At 30.3% G+C, this 23981-nt stretch overlaps 1 pseudogene; it reads right to left on the reverse strand.

Annotated features, from left to right (window-relative positions):
- Window positions 1-10529: 10529 nt before the first annotated feature.
- Window positions 10530-21161, reverse strand: LOC106645343 (alanine--tRNA ligase, cytoplasmic-like; annotated as a pseudogene).
- Between the last annotated feature and the right edge of the window lie 2820 nt (window positions 21162-23981).

The following is a 23981-nucleotide window of genomic DNA, read 5'->3' on the forward strand; positions in this document are numbered from 1 at the left end:
TGATTGTGATGATGATTATAATGATTAGAATAATGATGATAATGATATCGACAATGATGGTAATAATAAAAAAGATGGTAATATTAATGGTAATAAAAATAATAATAATAATAATGATAATAATAATTTTAATAATGATAATAATAATAACAAGAATAATGTGTATAGTGACAATGACAATAATACAGACAAAGATAACGAAGATGTTAATGTTAAAAATAATAAAAATAACGATATTGATTGTGTAAATGATAAAAAAAATGATAATGATAATAATGATTATAATGATGATAACTATCATAATAATGATAATGATGATAATAATGATAAAAAAAATTATCATAATGTCGATAATGGCAATAATTATAAAAATATTAACAATAATAAGAATAATAATAATAATAATAATTATAATTGTCATAATAACGACGATGAAAATAGTAATTATAGTGATTACAATAATAATAATCAAAGCGTTGACGATAAAGACTATATCAATGATGATAATCATAATGATGATAATCATGATAACGATTATGATAATAGTGTCGATATTTTTAATGATGACGATAATGATAATAGTGACAATGACGATAATAATGACAATAAAAATGACGATCACGACGATAATTATAATAATGATAATAATGATAGTACCGATAATTATTATTATGATAATGATTATGATAATGATGATAATTAAAAGGACTATTATGATGATTATAAAAATAACAATGACGATTACAATGATATCGATGATAATGATGATGATGATGATGATCATAATAAGGATAATTTTGATGATGCTGCAGATGATAATAATAATAAAGATGATAATAACAACAAAAACAACGATTATTATAGATTTCATGATAATAATAAAAAGGATAATTGTAACAATGATAATAATAATGATAATGAAAATAATGATTAGAATAATAAATGTAATTTGTATAATGCTGATGACAATGATCACGACATAGATAACGATGATGTTAATGTTAAAAATAATAATAATGACGATAATTAATTGTAATGATGATAATGATGATAATAATGATAATAATCTTGATGATAGTATCACTAATAATAATGATGATATCGATAATGACTATGGCAATGATGATGATAATGATATTAAAAACGTTGATAAAATTCATGATAATGATAATGTTGGTTTTAATTATAGTGATTTAAATGATAATAATAGTGATTATAATAATAATTTTTAATGCAATGACAATAAAGAGTTTTCTGATTATTATAATAATAACGATGAAGATAATGATGACGATAATGATCATAGTGACAATGACAATAATGATGAGGATGATGATGACTATGACGACGATGATGATAATGATAAAAATGATGATTGTAATAATAATAATCATAATGATAATGATTGTTATAATGAGAATAACAATAATGACGATGACGACACTTATTAGGATAATAATGACGATTATGATGATAATAACGATGATGATGATAATGATTATGACGATAAGGATTAATTCTACGATAAATATGATGATAATGACGATGATGATATTTACAATAATGACGATAACGATGACGATGATTACAAAAATGTTAATGACGATTATGACGATAATGGTGATAATGATAATAATTAATATGACGATTATGCTGAAGATTACGATGATGATAATGATGATGATGATGATGATGATGATGATGATGATGATGATGATGATGATGATGATGATGATGATGATGATGATGATGATGATGATGATGATGATGATCATGATATTGATGATGATGATGATGATGATGATGATGATGATGATGATGATGATGATGATGATAATAATGCTAATGATGACGATAATGGTAATGATCATGATGATGACGATGACGACAACAATGCTGATGAGAATTATAATCACGTTGATAAGGATGCTTATGACAATGACGATAATATGACAATTTTGAGGGCACTGCATTAACGATGACTATATCGATAGAGATTACGATGATGATGATGATGAAGATGACGATAATGTCGATGATAATAATGATGATGATAATTAGAATAATCATAATTATCGTAATGATGATAATGATAAAGATTATAATTTAAAAATGATGATAATTATGATAATAATATTAATAATGTCTGTGATGATAATGATGATGACAACAATTATAATGATTATAATAATGATAATGATAAAGATGATAATGACAATTATGATTATGATAATTATAATGATGATGATAATGATAATAATAACTATAGTAATAACGAATAAGATAATGATGATGATGATGATAATGAGGATGATGATAATTATGAGAATGATGATATTGCCATTATTTTAGGAATAATAAAGACAATTATAGTTATAATAATAGTAATAATATAAATAATGATAATAATGATGACTTTAACAAGGAGACGAACGATCTTATTAAGATTATTATTTCTGTTGTTTATGATGATGACATTTTATATCACGACAACGAGGATATTGATAATTGTAATGATTATGATAAATTTATTAATGACGATAATGACGACGATGAATATTATAATAAAGATATTTACGTTAATAACAAAGCAAACGATAATGACAATGATATGACAATATTGAGGAAGATTTAATTACGATTACGATAACGGTAGAGATTACAATGACGAGTGCGATGATTATGATGATGATTATAATGATAATGATGACGATAATAATAATGATGGTTATGATAATGATGTCAATAATGATAATGATGACTATTGTAATTTTGATAACGATGACGACGACGATGTCGAAAATGATAAAGATGTCAATGATGAATATAATAGCGATAATGATGATGGTGATAATAATGATGATAATAATAATGATAATAATTACAATGACGATCAATATTACCATGATAATGACGATTATAATCATGATAATAATGATAACGATATTTATGTTTAGTATAATGATATCGATAGTATAGATAATAATAATAGTGATAATGACAATGATAATAATGATAATCATAAAGATTATGTTAATATTGACGATGACGATGATGATGGAATTGACGATGACAACTTTGATGACGATAATAACAATGATGTAAGATACATCGATAATAATTACAATAAAGAGGATTAAGATAAAAATAACGATGATAATGCTCTTGATAATTATATTTATGACAATAATGATGATAATAATGATGATGATGATAACCATGACAATGATATTGACGATTTTGATGACGATGTCGATAATCATAAAGATGATGATGATGATGATAATGATGATAGAAATAGTAAAAATGACGACGTCGATAAAGACGATGTTTACAATGATAATGATGATGATACTGATGATGATCATGTCAATTATGATGATAATTACCCTAGAAATTACGATGATTAGAATCTTAATGATTATAATAACAATAATAATGATCATAATAACAATAATAATGATCATAATAACAAGAATAATGATAATTATGATAATAAAAAAAATAATAATAAAAATAATGATGAGATTGATGTGTATATTGACAACGACAATGATAACGACATAGATAATGATGATGCTAATGTTAAGCATAAGATTATTGACGTTAATGATTGTGATGATGATTATAATGATGATGATGATAATGATATTGACAATGATGGTAATAATGATAATGATGATAATAATAATGGTGATAAAAATAATAATAATAATGATGATCATAATAATAATAATAATAAATATAGCGATGACGATAAAGATTAGGATGATGATGATAATGACAACAATGATCATAATGATGATGATGATGATAATAGTGGCGATGACGATAAAGACGACGATGATGGTAATAGTGACGATGACGATAATAATGACGATAGTGTTGGCGATGATGACGATGATAATAATAATGATGATGGTGATGAAAATGTTAATAATGATAATGTTTATAACAATGATGCGGATGACAATTGAGATAATAATGACGATGACGATGACAATAATTATAAAGATGATAATGACGATGATGATGATAATGATGATGATGGCGATGATGATGATGATGTTGATTAACATAATAAGGATTTTTATGACAATAAAAGTAATGATAATGTTTCTGACAATAATGATAAAATTGTCCTTGTGGTTATTGTTATTATGATAATGATGTGATAACGATTATCATATTACGATGAGAGAACGATTATATATCTATAATAATAATGATGATAATGATACGATTTATTATCTTGATTATTGGACACAGTTAAAATTATATAAGTTAAGGCAGAAGTTTGTATGGCAATGTAACTGGTATGCTTATCTGGCAAAAAATGTCCTTGAAAAAAATCTTTTAATATCCCATTATCTTTTATGTAGATGAGACCACAAAAATTTATTGTGTCACACGTTAAAGGGAAAATGAAAAAAATATTTTAGCAAGCCGTTTAAGCACTCGTTTGTTGCATACGTCTCAAACGAATCAGTTTGCCCATTTTATAGGTGACACTTAAGTTGACTCCCAAGATTATTTTTTGAAAATTTAATTTTTTTTGTACGTTCAAACTAATTATACGTTATAATATGACACTTAGGATTAAGTTTGATTCATTTGATTTTTAAAATAATTACTTTGTTATAAAATATAGCCTGTCGTAGTATACTTTTATTTTCTGCAAATACCATGTAGAAATGGAACGAGGCCTATCATTGCTGTCTCACTTTTACATTCTTTTTTTTCAAAACTAAGTTGTAGTGGGACAAGTACTTCTTAAGACCAAATTTTTCTATTAACGACTTTGCTTTCGTGTTTTTGACTATTGTCATCGTGAAAGTGTCATCAGTCTAATTTTTTGTAGTAAAACTTAACTGAAATTCATTTTTAGGATTAGTAGTTAAGTGAATGAGAGCACAGTTACCTGGTAAATAGACATAATTTGATACCTAACCTCTGTGCAATGGGTATTAATTAATCCCACCTAATGCAAAAAAACGAACTTTGCAAAAATGATATATATTTTTAATAATTAATTTTCATCATACTATTATTGAAAAAAAACTGATTAAAATTAATATCTTGAAAATTGTTAACAGAAAATACAGGTATTAGTTTACTCACATTATATTTTTATTTGGTATTTTAGCTTTTAAAACTTGCTTCTTATCTGATCAAAAGTTTCATAATAATTCTCCTTTTTGTTGTATATTTTCTGTTATCAATCTTAATTTCAAGGTCAAGAAGGAAGCAGCTAAGGAAAACGGACCCGTGGCGGTTGTTGTAGGTTTGATACATTACTTACAAATTTAAAGACCTTAGAAGCTTATATTTATTTCAAACTTGTGTTCACTATTATTATTTTCGTGGTTTGCATTATTAATAATTATGTTATTTAGTTTATGTTGCAATAGACACAATTTTTTTCTTTATTATTAACGGACATATCAAGTAGGAAAATTGTGATATCGTCGAAAAAAATATATATAAAAGAAAAATCCCTATTAATCTATTATTTTTCATATTTATGAACTCTTAAAAGTGATAATTTACCTCTTTTAAATAAACAATTTTGTTCTTACATATGCAAATTACATTGTCATATACTGTCCCACTACTACCACATATAGTGTCCTACTACTGCCGTAATCCTAAAAGTTTGTGTCCCACTACTACAAATTTCACGACTTATTTAAGAAATTATTTAATTAAACGGATAATGATTAGCACAGTCAATAAACATTGTTTTTTTAAGTAAAGACCTTTATTTCTAATTTAAAAGAAAATTTAGGTGAATTAGCATCGGTGGAACTTAAAAAATAAGTAATAAACATCTTGCTTAAAAAAGTGTTCCATTATACCCGGTTTTACCTTAGATTTGTTTTTTTTTCAACGAGTTTTTCGCACCTCAAGTAAGCCAATAGACCTGTCAGTCATGACTTTCTCTCTCTATCCCAGAGTCTCTGGGGTGTTCGATACATAACAGCTGATAGAAGTAAGTATTGAGACCTTCAATTCGAGGGGTTACGAAAGTCTGTAAGCGATTTAGAACCAAAGTTACGACTATTGTAAGATTTAATAATTTTGAATGCATCAAATCTGTCACGGCTCATTGCACCCCATTTTGAGTTTTTTTTTTAAATTGACATAAATTAGGTTCTAGAGATCATAGAAAATTCTTTTGAAAATCAACGTCATGCACATTATATGCGTCGTTTATTAGGGTGATTAGATATTAAAAAAAATTTTTTTCTTGCTGAAATGAGAGACCTCAATATTACTCAGTATTCGGACGTTATTGAAGAAAATATTATCGATTACAATTTTTGTTTAACTCAGAAATGTTTAGCAATTATTGTCAATGCATATGAGTAGATGTAAGAAATTTTGCATTTAAATTTTACATTCAATATAGATATATGATACCCATGGAGTACTTTGCTGAGTATTATAAGAAACTTCGATACAATTGGTTCATTTAAGAAAGTATTACTTACCTATATTGTTTGTTACGTATAGCTTTGATTTTTTTCTTTTATAATTTACATGATATCATTAATGGCTATTATTTAATAAAATATAATTGTAACTATTCTATTATTTGTAACTCGTAAAAAGGTGTATTGCCCGTTGATCTGAATAAATAAATGAGTAAATAAAGTAAATAAATAAACAAAATGAACATTAATTTTATTTTAATTTTAATTATAAATCTGAATCTATTTAAAATAAGTTTCTCAAACAATGTATTTTGAACTGTGGGACATCAAGTTATATTCAAATTTACAGTAGTTGTATACAACGAAGTAGAAGTTATTTTCATTTTTATTGATTTGCTGTCGACTGAAATATAAAAATAATTTTGTCGTGTATTTGGAAATGTTTCAACTTTAGAGAATCGTTTGCGTAATTTTTTTTCATATCAGATATCCATAAGACTCTGCAATAATTTATAATAATTATTTGTACTTTTGATAAGTTTAACGTTATTTTTAAGCTATCTGATCTTTTCAGCTTCCTTAATAGCGTGCTCGTACATTTCACAAGGATTCGTTATTTGTTCTTTCGTAGGTGATCTTAAGCAATGTCGCATAACTTGTCGCTTTAAAACTCCACCAATAGCATTACAAGGTGATTTGCCGTGGCTTGTGGCAAAAAAATTATTTGATTTTATTTTATGTTAAAGTCATGAAGTAGTATGTAAGCTTAATGGTTTCTTAAGTAAATCATAATAAAAATTAATTAACGTTTTAATACTGTTAAACTGTTTTTTCTAGAAAATAAGATAACATTTCATTACTTGTTTTTGTACCGCTGAGGGGCACCATCGGAAAATTATATCACTTTTTTTATCCATTCAAATTGTTCTTTAATTGTAGACATAAATTTTGCTGTGACAGCCTTTCCAGTGTACCGATTCTTATTTCAACATCCAATTCTTTTCCCAGATTTTCAAATTCATTTAAAACTCCTACAATTCCTGGACACTTATCACATTTTTTTGTCATGCAAATTTCATTGTCAATATTGCAAACAGCACCAACAGTTAGATCTCTGTATTTAAGTTTTTTTGATACAGCATACAGTTGTAGTTTAATATTCTGATGTTTAACACATACACAAATAGTGAGACTACCAGGATCTCCAGCATGTATGCATTCAAGTGGTTTTAAAGACATGAAGTAAGAAAATGATGGTGGCTTCTCCTCACCAGCGTATTTATCTGAAAATTTCAAATATAAGTCGTGATCCGTCAACAATAATAATTTTATATGCAAAAAAATTTTTCTTCCACTTTCATCACGAGTTGATACATATTCCCTTTTTTCTGGGCAAGTGTATATATGAGCATCATTCATATGATAATCAGGGATAAGGTGTTGCATTTGAATCGAAATTTTAGAGTAAGTTTTTCTCGTGTAAAGTCTTAAATTATCTGAAAAACCTATGATGAATATTTATTTAATTACCTAAGCTTGTTTATGGTTACTTAAACCGCTAATGCTCAATCCTAGTCAAACAAATATTCTAGTATACAAGAGAAATAAAAATTTGTATGTGAATTGTATTATTAATGTGAATGGTCAATAATATCAATAATAAATGTATGTCAGTGTTATGGACAATATATTAAATAATTTTTTTAGGTAAATTTGGCATGATAACAGAAACAAGAAAATTACATAAAATTGAAATATATTGTTTCTGGTAGTAACATTCATAACCCATCAAAATTTTAAGTGGGGTCATTGTCTAAAAATACGAGGAAAGTAGGTTTGAAAATCAGCTGATCGGAATAATTTTCATACGGGGCCTTATGGAAGAGTACCTGAGATACTATTTCAATCTATAAACTAAACGTACTTCTGCTCAAGGAATTTCAACAAAAAAAATAGGTACATGCTTCTAAAATCCTAAAGAAACAGAAACTGACTTAATATTCTAAGATCATTTATGTGTTATGAGAGATATTTTATAATATGGTGAAAAATTAACCTAAAATTGGCATTTGAGAACCATATCAACAAAGGTCAGACAATTTTAGAATTACTTACATTCATTTATAATTTACGTTTTCTGTATTAATTTGTGTACTTATTAAAGTAAAAGATACTTTTACGTCTTTGTCAATCATTCAATGCAAGAAATAAATAAAAAAATATTTAGCACCACGTTGAGAATTATTCTTTCAAATTTCTGTTTCAATAAACCTATCTTATAAATGTTTACATGGTCAGCGATACCATTTATAATTTTTTCTAACTATAAAACTGTATAGCTCAAAACGTACCATCTATTGCTTTGAAGTAACTAAGTTTTGCATACATCCAATTAGTGCAATTGAAATACAGTTGAATTTCAGATTTTTTCTAATCTGTCAGTAGCAGCACTAAATATTCAAACTTTTTAAGAAGAAGTGTAGTACTTTGAAATTCTTTTTGTAGGTTTATTAACACTTGTCTGAATGCAGCACTATCTTCTAATATATTATTAGTTAGAGGATCAGAAACTACAACATTAACATTTGCTACCTTTGAAAACATTACAGGAAAATTTGTACACACTTCTTGAACAATATTTTCAGCATCTTTTATGCGTCTACTTTTATATAACTAGTGATTATTCAAACTTGGCAAATCAAGATTATTCAATACTACATTTAGTACTTTTTGGTCTTGACTTAATGTTGTATGTGAAGAGGAACTACTATTAGCAGATACGGTACAAACAATTGAATTATGGCTATTAGGTACGACATAAGAAACTTCTTCTAATGTTTCTATTGTTTCTGATTGCCTCAATTCTGTTGTATTACTACTATTAGGATTGGAATGTACTTTATCCAAACAAGGTACATTTAATTGTTTGGATTCAATTGTACTGTTTAATATATATTGGCAGGTTTTACAAATTTTGTCACCTAGTTTCAGGTCTTAATAATAAGTGTTTAAGTACTTTTTCACATGTATCTAAATTCAGAATTCTGAAATCAGCAGTGGTATTCTTTTTATGCTTTTTAAATGGATCGCAACGTTTGCGAATAAAATTAAAATAACTAATTAACCATACACATTTATGGTGATCACAAATTTTACCTTTCGAGATATGGTGATAGTTATCAATTTTGTACTTGAAAACAAAAATATCTTCATCAGAATAAGATTCGAGATCATGCAAATCTCTTTTATTTGTATATGAAGTAAGATGAGACTGAGTATTTGTAATAATTCCTACGTCACTATGCACGATTTCCTCGGTCATGTTAATAAAACTTAATTCTGAAATTGAATAATCCAATTGAAAAATTCTAATATTATCGTACATTACGCCACTAGAGCGCAAAGTGGCACTTTGCACCCGTGGGCGTACTTTGTACCCGCTGACTACTTTGGGCACACGTGCGCAAAGTTTTTTGCGCCCTGGTGCAAAGGGTGCAAAGCGCGCATAAGGGTGCAAAGGCCTGCTTTCGAGTCGCATATATTATTTTTCTCCTTAAGGGTGCAAAGTGAGGTGAATACAATAATGATATCGGGTCATTGTTAAATTATCAAGTTCTTTTTGTTATATTTTATTTCTACCTCAGGCGTTTTGAGGGGATGTTGATAATTAGAAAAGGTTTATCTCATCTTATTCAAAAATTACTATTTCTCCTTAAGGGCGCAAAGTGAGACGAATACAATAAAGAAATCGGGTCATTGTTAAATTATCAAGTTTTTTTTGTTATATTTATTCTTACCTCAGGCGTTTTGAGGGGATGTTGATAAATAAAAAAGGTTTATCACATCTTATTCGAAAATTACTATTTCTTTATTAAAAAAGTAACATGGTTTTTTATAATTTTTATACATTAATTAGATTAGTTTTTTTCTTACATTTCAATCTTATGAGTTTTTATACTTTTTAAAATATACTTAAAATGTTATATGAAAATTAAATGGTTTTTTAGGTTGCGTATCCGCATTTGAGTTTGATGTATGACTGTTTATCGTCACGTTTTTAATCGATGCAGCTGCAAAGAATCGCATGAAGTTTCATATCTTTAAAAGTTTTGATGGTTCATCACTAATGTTGATAATTTCTGCATCCTCTGTGACGTTTGATTGTACTGATTCGGTGTCATCAAATTTTGATTGTTTTGAAGACGAAGGACTATTTATGTCATCTTTTTCTACAATATCTCCAACAATTTTATTACATAATTTTCGTTTATTACTAATAGAGTCGGCAATGTACCCTTCGACGACCTTGGTCGATTTCCAGCCGCCGTGGCGTTTCAACTCCATCTCATTTGCTCCAGCATCAGCTAAGAGGGTAGTAGATGTTCTTCGAAGACTGTGCGACGTATATAGTTCAGGATTGGGTAGATTTAAACACTTGGCTATTTTATGCGTAAATTCTCCCAATCGATTTATTCCCACAACTTGCCTGGTACATTTTCCATTAACGTATTTTAGAAATAAGCTGTCAGGAACAGACCTCCCCGATGTACTGGGTCTAGAAGACATGTATTTCAAAATTAATGTACTAAATGGTTCGTTGACTGTGAATAAACGATCTACGTGAGTCTTAGTGCTCAGGAGTTTGACAACAAGATGCGTATTTTCATCTTTGATGTTCTCGAGCCGTAAATTGTAGAGTTCTTGCCTCCGACAAGCTCCTGTAATTCCTAAGATTAAAGCAACCTGTAACGATTTAAAAGGGGTTTACATATTTTTAGTAATAAATGTTTAGAAGTTATAAAATAATTGATCAATACTTACTTTAATGCTTAAAAAGTCATTATCTGGTGCTTAAAACAAAAATTTTTTCAAATCTGCAGATGTGAACGGTTTTGCTTTTTTCGGGTTGTATCCAGTATTTACTTTTTTAATAAAACTTTTAAGCTTTAAGTATTTGCTGATGTCAATGTCTTTTTCGGTGTGAATCATCGACCTCAGCATGGAAAACTTTGACCACAACGTTGGTGGAGAAACAGACTTACTGAGTTCACTAAAGTATGCTAGCAGCACAGGTTCCAAAAAAGAGTTGGTTTTTTTCGCCTCCATCCATTCAGTGAAAATCTTATACACGGCCTTGTACTTGGTTTTAGAAATTTCTGGCAGCGTATCAACAACAGCAGCTTGGGCTGCATCGAGTAACTCCTGCGGTACGCTCTCTTCATCAGACGATTCACTCATTCTCTAATCAAGAAAATCAAAGGAGACACGCAATTAACACTGTCATGTATTACTTCTTGCTGAATTTCTAGGACAAGAAACGTAAAAAAATGCAGGTACTTACTATCGCTGCTTTTGTTGATAGAGTTTTTTTGGTTAGAATTGCGATGCGGTTTCCTACCGAGTGATATCTTGATTTTCATTTCAAAATTAAAAAAAAAAAACGAAGTAACGGACTGATAAATAGAACGTTCATAAGGAAAAAAAAGAATCTTGCTGTCAATCGCCATCCCTGTAGCATCGGCATCGCTACACTCGCGCGTCTACAGTACCTACAGTACCTATACAGCTGTTTGGTAACTTATACGCATGCGAGAGAAAAAACGTATGAAGCACACACACGCACATATATGTGTATATATATATATATATATATATATATATATATATATATATATATACATTCGCGTATACATAATGCACACGACAGTCGTACAGTGCATCTGCAATCTGCATGACCCAATAAATCGTCCATACGTGCCTGTGTGCATACCTATATCATACCTATATAGGTATATGCAATTAAGTGTACGAGGACGAGGACTGTATGCCAATTTGGAGTAAGTGTACAGGTATACGTGAACGTATATACGTATTCTATGTATCAACGCGTTTATATTCTTGTAGTGTGAAGTAGGTGCGCAACAAAGGTTGTGCGAGGTCCAGGGGTGGCAGCCTCAATTAGGGTGCAGGGGGGGTACGGTGGGGGCGAAGCCCTCCTGCTCTGCCAAGCATCGGAGACTGTCGATCATTTAAAAAAATTTCTGCGTTTCTGCAAATACTATGTTTCTATTAACTAACCCTTAAGCTGCCCTCATGTATACGTAGCATCCAGGGACTGAAGTCTCTCTTACTCCTCACCAGCTCTTCCCCCCGCCAAACAACTATCGGATCCATCAATAAAACATCCAAATCCAGGGGCTTTGCCCCTCTCACTGCCCTGCATATAAATTGAATAAAAATTAGCTATTTAAAGCTTACACACTATAATTTAAAAAATTTTGACAGCGGGCGGGAATGAACTTTGCGTCTGAAAAAAATTATGACATTAATAATATATGAGAAATCTACTGATATTTTAATTACTTTGCACCCACGCGTGCCCGAAGTACTTTGCGCACTGGGAGTAAAAAAGTTCTTCTTTGAGCCCATGACACAGCTACGGAAAGTACTTTGGGCACTCACTTTGCACCCGAAAGGGGGAAATAGTAGTTTTATCAATGAAAACTATACACCAGCTGAGTTTTGTTTAAGGGAGATCTCTACCCCTTTTAGGTCAAAAAATCGATTTTTTTTATTTGTACTTTGATTGCACATCTATTAAGAAACACAAAACCACCACCAAGTATTAGTTTTATTTAAAATTTTTAATAAAAAAATTTAATTTTTCCTGAAAAAGACATATTTTAATGTATTATTGACTATAAATGATAAATTATTTTTAATTCGAAAAGATTTTATGTATTATTTATGTAGAAAGTTTTATTACTACTTTAAGAAGTTTTATTTTGAAAAAAATTAACCGCCAAGTGTTTTTAATATGTATTTTTAAGAGCAATTTAGTATGTATATTATTCAAAATCACAATTTTTACTTTTTTGTTTCTCCCAAGTCAAGTATTTGATACGATGCAGTATTGACAACAAATCGCTTATTAATTTCTTATTATTATTTCTATGTGAATGTACAGCTCATGATATGGGTGCAGTTTATATTTCACAACAAATAATCATACCTGAAATAAAAAACCTATTTCCAAAAATAAATACAATCATATATGTTACAGATAGAGCAGAACCACACTATGAAAATAAATATCAAATGATAAACTTTGTAAATCATGAGTTGAACTTTTAGATAAAGGCAGAGTGGCGCACCAACACCACTGCACGTGGGAAATGGTCTTGTTAATGAGTCAAAGCTGGGTTACAAATAGAATTGACAAAAGCTAGCTTGCAAGCCAAAACCATCAAGGCAATTTTCGGAATTCGCAGTGTCTATTCACAACAAATCCACAAAATTATGTGGATATAAAGTTAGGATTTTCAAAATATTGCAACACTTGCAGAATTTAAGTTCAGTCACGTAAATTAAAGTTTCAAAACGTATTTACGTTACTTTAAGAAAGACACTGCAAGTGTACGTTAAAACACAGAGATTCTTAGAGCCACGTAGGCTTGCAGACAATTAAATGCATTAGCCCGTTAGCTAACAGATACGTATCCATATAGCCACGTATATAAGCTTGCAGACAAGTAAATATGGACACAGTAGCTTACAGCCACGTAGGCTTGCAGACAAGTAAATGGATACATGAGCTTACAGATACGTATCCATATAGCTACCTTAGCTTGCAGACGAGTAAGCGGACACGGTAGCTTACAGATACGTATTTTTAGGGACAAGTAGGCTTGCAGAAAAGTAAATGGACACGTAAGCTTACAGATACGTATCCATATAGCCACGTAAGCTTGCAGACAGGTAAGTGGACACGGTAGCTTACAGATACGTATCTTTAGGGACACGTAGACTTGCAGAAAAGTAAATGGACACGTGAGCTTACAGATACGAATCCATATAATCACGTAAGCTTGCAGACAGGTAAGTGGACATAGTAGCTTACAGACACGTATCCTTACAGCCACGTAGGTTTGCAGACGATTGAATAGACACGTGAGCTTACAGATACGTATCTATAATGCCGCGTAGGCTTGCAGACGAGTAAATGGGCACGTGAGCTTACAGATACGTATCCATATAGCCACGTAAACTTGCAGACATGTAAGTGGACACGGTAGCTTACAGATACGTATCCTTTTAGCAACGTGAGCTTGCAGACAATTGGACACGTTAGTTTACATATACGTGTGTTTATAGTTACATTCTTTTGTAAATATTTTCTTCTGCATTTTTGATTGGAAGGAATTTTTCGTTTTAGATTAATGATTCTTAGTAAGTAATTATAACAAGAACTTAGTAGAGGTTAGCCTAATTTTTTAATTACACTATCATATTACAATAAGTCGTTTTACATTTTTTTTGGTTTGTTTTGTATGTTTTGGCAAAACCGTTTTTTTTCTTAATACGACAGTCAAGGGTCCCTCTGACTTTTCCAATTCTTTTAGGAGCTTTTGGAGTAATTATATTTTTTAAATTTATTTTCTGGCTATCTTCTAATTGTTTTTTTAGATGCAAATCTTTTAAACGTTCTTTGAGTGATGTTTTTGTGGTATCATTGAAAGCTTTATTATTAGAACCAATATTTATTTGTATATATTGATTATCTTTGAGTAAATCGATAAATTTATCGAACATTCCAATGTATTTCCTATACCTAACATCATTCTGTTCAGACATTAAGTCAATTATTCCATTGGTTCTTAATTTGATTCCTTTTTTTTTTTTCATTAACACTTAATTTTTTGGTACTTCGAGTTTTTGAACAATGTTTTTTGTCAAAGTACTTAGAAGTGTATTTGTTAAGATATGTGAATAATCTCTTTCATTGTTAACAGATTTTATATCCCACTATCATCGGTGACATAAGAGCTTACTAAAAAGTGGTTCATTAAAAAGTTTACGAGCTAGGAACATATGACGACATGGTAATTCCATACTCCAATGATCCACACCTTGGCACATATGAGGGGTTGCAACATTGACAATTTTTTTTAACGTTAAAATGACATTACCTATGAGTATTATCAACCTTTAAAAAAGATACGTATTCAGCCCTGGTTAACTGATCCTCAACTTTTAAAAATGCATAGTTCGTGAGCAATTTTCTATATTTTAATTTGTTTTCGTCTAATTTTGTTTGATTTAACGAACATACGTCCTCTTTTAACTTTCTTTGTATGTCTGAATAAGTAGCTTCATTCAAACGATGTTTGCACCATTCAAAGAAATCAATGATGAATTGACAAAGTGAATTATATTTATTCAAAAAACCTTTTAGTTTACTATTCAAACATTCAATTCTATTATTAGGTAAGTTTCTAAAATTAGATTTGAATGTACTATTATACTTTGTCCATTCTTTTTTAATGGGTACCCAATTTTTATCAAAATAATTTAAAATAACAGATGGCCATTTTTGTTTTAGTTTATTATAATCATTTAAATATTCAGTTTCACTATTACTTTTGACTAATTTTTCAAGTATCCTTAACGCTTTTTTTCTTCCTTTTATAGTGATTTTGATTTTGTTGGTGCAGATTTCTGGAGAGAACGTTCGTAGAGTGTGAAACTGACATATAAATAAATCGACATTTACAACGGTCTCTTTTATTACATTTCTTTCGGTTAGATCTTTGTCAGTCATAAAGCCTATTGTTTTTTGACAAGCTTCCAAAATTCGCTTTGTAAAAAGATTGAATGAACCATTTCATAACGGGTTTCGTTTCATTGCGGAGAATACCGACTCCAACAATTTGTGTACGTCCATTTTTGTCCTTGATGGCTATTAACATTAAAGTATACTTCTTCTTAAAGATTTTGTATATTCTATGGACCAATAAAATCTCTGGAAATTGTGCCATATTCTTTTTCATTTCTTCAGTGCAAAAAAATAAACCTTGAAATTCATTTTCTTCAGTCACTAAAATGTCTGTTGTAGCTTCTAAGAATTTATATTTGTATAGGTTAATCCGGGCTTCCATGTTACGATAAAAATTATCAGAATTGTTTGATGATTAAATAAAAATGTTTTTACCATATTTAGATTTAAAAAGTTCCGCTGCTTCATGAATATCGTCATCATCTTTTTGTTTTACTGAAGCAGATAAATTTTTTAAATACTTTGGCTTACATGCTTTTTTTCAACTCTTTCATTTTATTTTGCTAACAACTCTTTCATAGTTTTGTAAGAACTCATATACATACTGCAAGCATGTTTTACATATTGACATGGAATATTGTTTAAATCAACATTATGTAAATTATGTTAAGAAAGCAAGTTTATACGGCAAGTCAGAGCATTATGTAACATTACTTAACCAAATTAGTATTCAAAAGAAAGAAAAATTATGAAGGTGAAACTTTTTTAGATATTTTTAACAACTGTAATAAAAAGATCAGTTGTGAAAATAAAAACAACTATATTGTGAGACCTAAGAAATTAAAAAATTTAAACTGCACATGGCATTCTACAGACACAAGAGTGATTTTGTCGTTACAAGACCTGATAAACTTGAAAATTTTTTTGGTTGTAGAAAAATTTAATTTAATTCAATAAATTTTTTACAATTTAGTTTCCGTTTAAAGATATTTTAAATAAGTATGTAAAGAGGTTGCACTGTTAAGATTTTGTTTTTAATTTTTCATGTTTTATGATACTGAACTTTTTTATTAAAAATACTATTAAAAAAATATTTCTGAATAGGAATTGATTCATATTTAATACAAGCCTTTAAATGAATACAAAAATTTTTAAAGACCTGAAGATCAACTGAAATATTTGAAAATCAGTTTAAATGATGTGCCAGCCTGTCTTACATTTAAACTCATTCAATTTAAGTTTATCGGATGGGTCCAAGTGAAAATGATAGACTTTGACACCACTTAAACTATTTTTTTATGTTTTGATTGCTATCCAGGACTTAAGAAACTGAGGTAATCATTTTATGCATTTATAAAAATTTATTTGCCGAGCAACATTGTTAGATTTATGTCAAGTATTTTTGTAGAGCAGCTGATTGACATATAATTTAATTTCGTTTTTACACGTGTGAAAAAGAGCTCTGAATAAAATCTTAGCTAGTTAAAGTAGAGTCACACATACATACCAATTAAACAACTAAAATTGTTATTTTAATAAAACATGCTCGATAAATCTAATGTGACTTATGTTCTAAGAATAATTAATACATTAACTTATAAATAGCAGTATGTCCATTAAGTAGTTGATTTCCAATTGATTAACGTATAAATTATTTACCTAAATAATAAAGTTAAGCTTTGCTGCCTAATATATTAAGAGTCAGGCGAAAAATTTTTGGAATATAATGTAACGTTATTATACTTCCTAAAGTTAAGAAGACGTTAGTTAAGACATTTTTTTTTTTTCTTTGATAACTACTTTCATTAAAATTTTTACTAATAATTTGAACATGAAAGCATATTCACCTCTAGCCCCTCATAATTTTCGTGCTTCATGTTTAAAGAAGAAACGAAATAATATGGTTTATTCTTAGAAGCTCGTACTGTAATAAATGCTGAACAATCTCTTTTGAATGTTCAGCAAATATTAAATGATGCTTTTTTTATGCTTTTAATGATACCAATTAAATTTTACATAAAGTATAACGTTTACCTAGCACATCTTTGTCCGGAAGCAGTCGAAGCATCTCTTTGGGCCATACTTGCACCTGTATGTTCGTGTGTGAAAAGTGATATTCGTGTTATTACACTTTTCTTTAAAATAACTTGTTCTTTCAATAACGAAAAATTGCCTTTCTTGACTTTGATAATATTTCATGAATTGACATAACTCGTCATCACTTTCAAATTTTTTTTCTATATACATCATAAGATCTGGAATATTCATATCAACTTCGATAAATTTTTTCAAACAAAAGCTGAATAATTTTATCATTCAAACATCATTTTATTAGCAGACAGTAAGTATTACGTAAGTTTAAAAAAACTATTTCTCTATTATTAATTAATATTACTGCTTTTCTTTCAATGCTTTTTATGTAGGATAATAGGCATCAACAAAAATATTCATGAGAACATTGTAGTCATAAAAAGATTGTTACAACCAATTTGATATCCCATTTACTAATTAAAAGGATCTTCCTAACAAAGCCCAATTCTAAAATGGCCCCAAAGAATTGGCAAAGAGAGAAGAGAAGGATTTCAATACAGCGATTCTTTTGGTGCTTATGACCCAGTTCACCCAAAACATTATACAAGACCTGATTAGTTGCAGTAAGGAAACAGAGCTTGTGGACCAAGGCCTCTAACAATCATTGTAATATGGTACAGAAAAACATCAAATTACTTCATGATAAAACTTTGAACTTAGTTGTTAAATAGAAGATAATATACAATCTATGATGTAAGTGCATTTGTTTGAACACTTTTCAACAACTCCGTAAGTATTTTTAAAACAAGAAAACATCTGTATACCTTTGTTAGTGAAATGAAACTTTAGCCGATCTGAAGCAAGTAATGATCCCTTTTGACCTGCTTCAGCGCCTAAAACGCATCTCGAAGTGTAATTCAGATTATGAGTAGCAGTGTTATTACGAATGACGAGTCTTCTTTTCAAGTTGTCAACGTTTAAGTACAATTTGTCGCCTTTCTTCAACATACCTTCACCAACGGTACCAATGTGTAAAACATACCCATCTCTGAGTTGTACATTTTTTTATACAGGCTTCAGTGCTCTAGAATTTTACAACCCATTTAAAAGTATGAAAGAATGAAAAAAGATAGCAATTAAAGCTAAATTACCTTGTCATCGACTTTAGATAGATAGATCTGGCCTCCCTATTCAGCATAGAAGTTAGTTTGATCCAAAAGTATGCAAACTTTATCACCATACTTGACTTCGTCGATGAATTTTTTGTCCTTGCGTAGAGCAACGACAGTACCAGTGCACGAAGAGAAACTGTACTCCGCATACTTCTCAGATGAATCGCTTTAGTATTTGTATTTGTGCGAATCATCAGTGGTTTTAATGCTACTATTTTGCAACTCCGTGATAGTATGCACATCTAAATATACCTGATCATTTACGCCATCAGGTTTGCTTTGTGAAGTGATCTAAAGTAATGCACGAAATGTTAAATCACCTAACTAAATTTTGCAGTATTTAGTGGATGATTATAGTTAAACGATTACAATAGTTTGCTTCTTAGCTTTTTTGTAGCCATTTACATCTATCGTAAGACCTTTTTCTTGAGCCATAAGTTGAGTCAAGTCAATAGGGAATCCGTAAGTATCGTGGATTCATATAACGTCGATTCCAGTTTTGCAATTGTCCTATTCAGTAAATTACGACCTCTGGTCAATGTTTTCAAAAACTGAGCTTCTTCTTCATTTATTACGTCAATAATGGACTGAGAATAACTTTTGACTTCCGGAAAAATATCACCAAGGAGGTTTACCACAACGTTAACAAGGGTGGCGAAGAATCCAGGCTTAGTATTCAGTTTCTCAGTCGCGTATCTCACAGCACGTCTCAAAAGTCTTCTTACAACATATCTGTTGAAAATACAAAAATATTTTAAGGGCATTCAACTTTATGGCATTATTCAAGTTTTGATCCTTAACAAAGCCTACCCTTTACCAGTATTATTAGGAACTCCACCATCCGAAAGAGCAATAGTAATAGTTCCCACATGATCGGCAAGTACACGGTATGCCATGTCAATACCATCCTTGTCGCTTCCTACCCGACCCTAATACGCAGGAGCATTGGTGCCTTTTTGTATTGCCTCAAAAAGTGGCAAAAATAAATCGGTATCATAGTTTGAGCGCTTGTTTTGTATCACAGACACGAGACGCTCTAAACCTAAACCGCAGTCGATATGTTTTTTAGGAAGTGGATGCAGTTCTCTGCCTTTTTCTCTGCAATACGATAGTTCTATATGATTCTATCAAGATAATTACATGCTTCAAAAAAAAGGCTAAATTTATACCTATTAAATTGTATGAACACCAAGTTCCAAATTTTCAAGACATCTGGATCATCCATGTTAACCAAGTGAACAGCCTCCCTACCTCCGATTCAGTCAAAGTGCAGTTCGCTGAAAGGACCACATGGACCAGTTTCACCCATCTTACAAAATTTATCCTTCACGTTACTCGGTAGCACGTTACTATCAGGTATACTATAAAAAGATTAATTTGTATAGTTTCATTTTCAAAATATTCAAGAATTAATTAAACACAAATAGTATTATTGACCTAAGGGATAACCAAAGATCTTTACACTCATCATCTGGTTTTAAATTAGCTTTCTTATTCCTACCGAAATAGGTAACATAAAGCTGATTCTACGGCAATTTTGGAATATCAGTCAAAAATTCCCAAGCCCATAAACATATTTGTTTCTAAAGTGGCGAAAAAATTCAAATTATACAAAAAAAAGTTTAATGCATGCTAGTAAACAAACAGCTGATAAAAATTGACCTTGAAATAATCTCAAAAAGACCAGTTTCCCATCATCTCAAAAAACGTATGATGATAAACATCTTTGCCGACATCCTCAAGATCATTATGCTTTCCTCCAGATCTAATGCATTTGAGTGAATTAACTACCCTCACCCATTTGGCCATATCACTGTTTGGATCAGCTGTTCCCAAGAAAACAGGCTTGAACTATGTATAAAAATCTTTGAAATAATATTGAAGAAATCATTTGTATGGATACAGAAAGAGAAAAGCTTGTCAAATCAAGTATACCTGGTTCATAGCAGCATGGGTGAATAGCATTTTCAATGATTATGCTGTAATAAAAAATACCAATATATGTGTAGCATTGGGTGCTCACAAGCCCATGTTAGATATAGTATATAACAGTAATGCTTGATTCTTGTGTAAATATGACCATAATATTTTTAATAAAGATAAATTAAAATTTACAAAAATGTTGAGCTGTATGGAAAACAATTAAAAATTGCATCAGAAAATGACTCCAGCATGGAAACAAATTCAAGAAAAATAAAACTCTTTTTAGAGAAAAAAATATACAGTTAAGCCTTACTTTAGTACGAATTATTAAACAGATTCAAAGCATAAGTTTACATCTAAAAACAACAACTTGCGATAGTCTGTTGTGCTGCACAAAATGTGTGGAACAGCTGCAAGTGCTGCAGTAATGAAAATAAAATAAAATACTGTGATACTGTATAAGATTCCCCTATTTTCTCTTTGAGCGTGATAATGATCATGATGATGAGTATCAAAGAGCTCTTCTCTCTAGTGCAAGATTTTTTTATAACCCTACATTTTGGCGTAGAAGGGTGACAAAAGAAGAAGTTAGTACTATTGTATGTAAATACGAAATATATCTGTAAATGTATGTGTGACATTTACCTTAACTGATTTTAATAAATATAAAGAAAAAAGACTTTGATGCAGGAGATTCCTATTGGTAACGATTGCCATGTAGACTAGTGGTATAAAGATTTCATCGGACCCAGTTGCTGCCTATCAAGTTGTGTATCACCCAGCATAAATGAATAACTTAGAATGAAACACAAGCTTTATATATTAAATTTTAATAGAATTAATTTGGATTTGGAAAATAATAATTAGACAACTTATAAACAAAAAAAGTGTCGTTACACTTTTAAGGATTTGTCTGGAAAGGTGTTGCTCCAGAGTCTTCCTCCTCAAAATATAAATAACAAGATTAACATGGCAGTATATTCATTAACACACTCGATAGTAGCGATAAGCCTGAAAATTTATATTCCTGCAAATACTTCATTAGATTATTTAAACATGGTAAAAAAGACCTAATTGAAAAATATCTAAAATTCGGCCATCGTAGCAACCAGGCCTAACACGTCAACCGATCTATTCAGCTCAAAAATTGAAAAGTTAAAAGTGAAATGCGATGATAGCGCAGGGTCGCATACGTCGGTTGGTCGGTTGGTCAGTCAGTCAGTCGGTCGGTCGGTCCGATTCGTCTATATATACAGAAATCCATGAAAAATATCCCGTTTTTCTCCCCCATTTAATAAAATAATTTTTTTGAGCCACACCCTTGAAACCGGGCTTATTTTACTTGCAATGCCATGTACACCCAATGCCACATGATTCTGTCCAAAAGTTATGCGGATCCCAGAGTGAATCCAGGACATAATTACTTGCTATTGGGTGTACCATGAGGAAAAAATTTCGAACATGGGTTTCAGTGAGGGTGACATCTTTTTCCCACAATTCACATGTTAAAATTATATCTATACATGTTATAAATATAGATGTTCAAAATTTTTTCCTCATAGTAAATGACATTCCGAGTAAAATGAGCTTGGTGTGAAGGGTGTGCCTAAAAAAAAAAAATTTATTTATTGAAATGGGGGACAAAAACCAAAAACGAGATATTTTTTGTGGAATCCCTCATACACACACACACACACACACACACACACACACACACACACACATATATATATATATATATATATATATATATATATGAGGATAAAAAACGTACACTTACCCATTAAGTAGATATATGCATTTGTACAGCACAATACTTAGTCCTGGGGCGCTCCGAGTCGCTAAACCAAATCACTGAACATAACTATTGCCAGCAGTGCCGACGCTTCCGATTTCTGGCAGTTCCACCACCATTGTTTGCGAAAACACAGATTAAGTCATTTTCTTTGCGATCCATACTCTACACGTACTCTGCTTATTCAGTGCTCTGCTTTAACTCACAAAATTCGCCATGCACGTGCTGCTGACCCTATCAGGTACATCATTGTACGTACTAACGTCTAATAAGACGTTTTTTCTTTAAATGTAAAGAGGTATTTAAGTTTTTTGATATAATTTTTTTGTTGTAGCTCCTGTTCAAGATGGCAAGTGCAAAAGAGGCTATGTTTTATCAAGGCCAGAATTTTAAAAAGCGTGAAAATTTTTTGAAAGCCTTAGAAAATTACCAAGTAGCAACACAGCATCAGTTATCGAGATTCGATTCTAGAAATAATGCTGGTGAAAATTCTGAGTTCCCTTATCAATATGAAGTGTATCAATGCCGAAAATTTTCAGTTCATCAGATTCTTAAATATTAAAAAATACTCTCCAATTTTAATAGGTTGAATAAGGGAAATTTCAGACTTTTGTTTACTTGGTTAGAATGAGCTAGGTTTTTAATAATACTGTATGGCTTAGGTAGAAAGAGACAGGGTCCGTAGGAAAAAGTTATGCACTATGTAAAGTCCCAATCTTTGTAAGCTTCCGTTCTACTCAATGTATAAAATTAACCATTAGGCATGGTTTTTTCAAATTAAACCGGTGCAGCAGCAATATTTTTGAAGCCATCAAAAATTTTAAGCCAGGCTAAAGTGAGGAGATATCTGAAAAATGTTTTTTTTATAAAAAAAATTTGCGCCTTTTCATAAAAAATTGAATCTTTTTAATGTTTTTTTGTTTTAGCTCCAGAAAAATAAATTGCCCTTTCAAACTCAGACTGGTTATTTCAAAAAATATGAAGCAATTAGAAATATTCAGGCTTTAGCTTCAGTACAATCACAAGGCTAACGACGTAAGTATACATTTTCTTATAGATATTTTTGC

Source organism: Copidosoma floridanum, unplaced genomic scaffold, assembly GCF_036245765.1.
Source record: "Copidosoma floridanum isolate Cflo_tuat_1 unplaced genomic scaffold, Cflo_Japanese_pri ptg000004l, whole genome shotgun sequence".
In the NCBI taxonomy this organism is placed as follows: Eukaryota; Metazoa; Arthropoda; class Insecta; order Hymenoptera; family Encyrtidae; genus Copidosoma; species Copidosoma floridanum.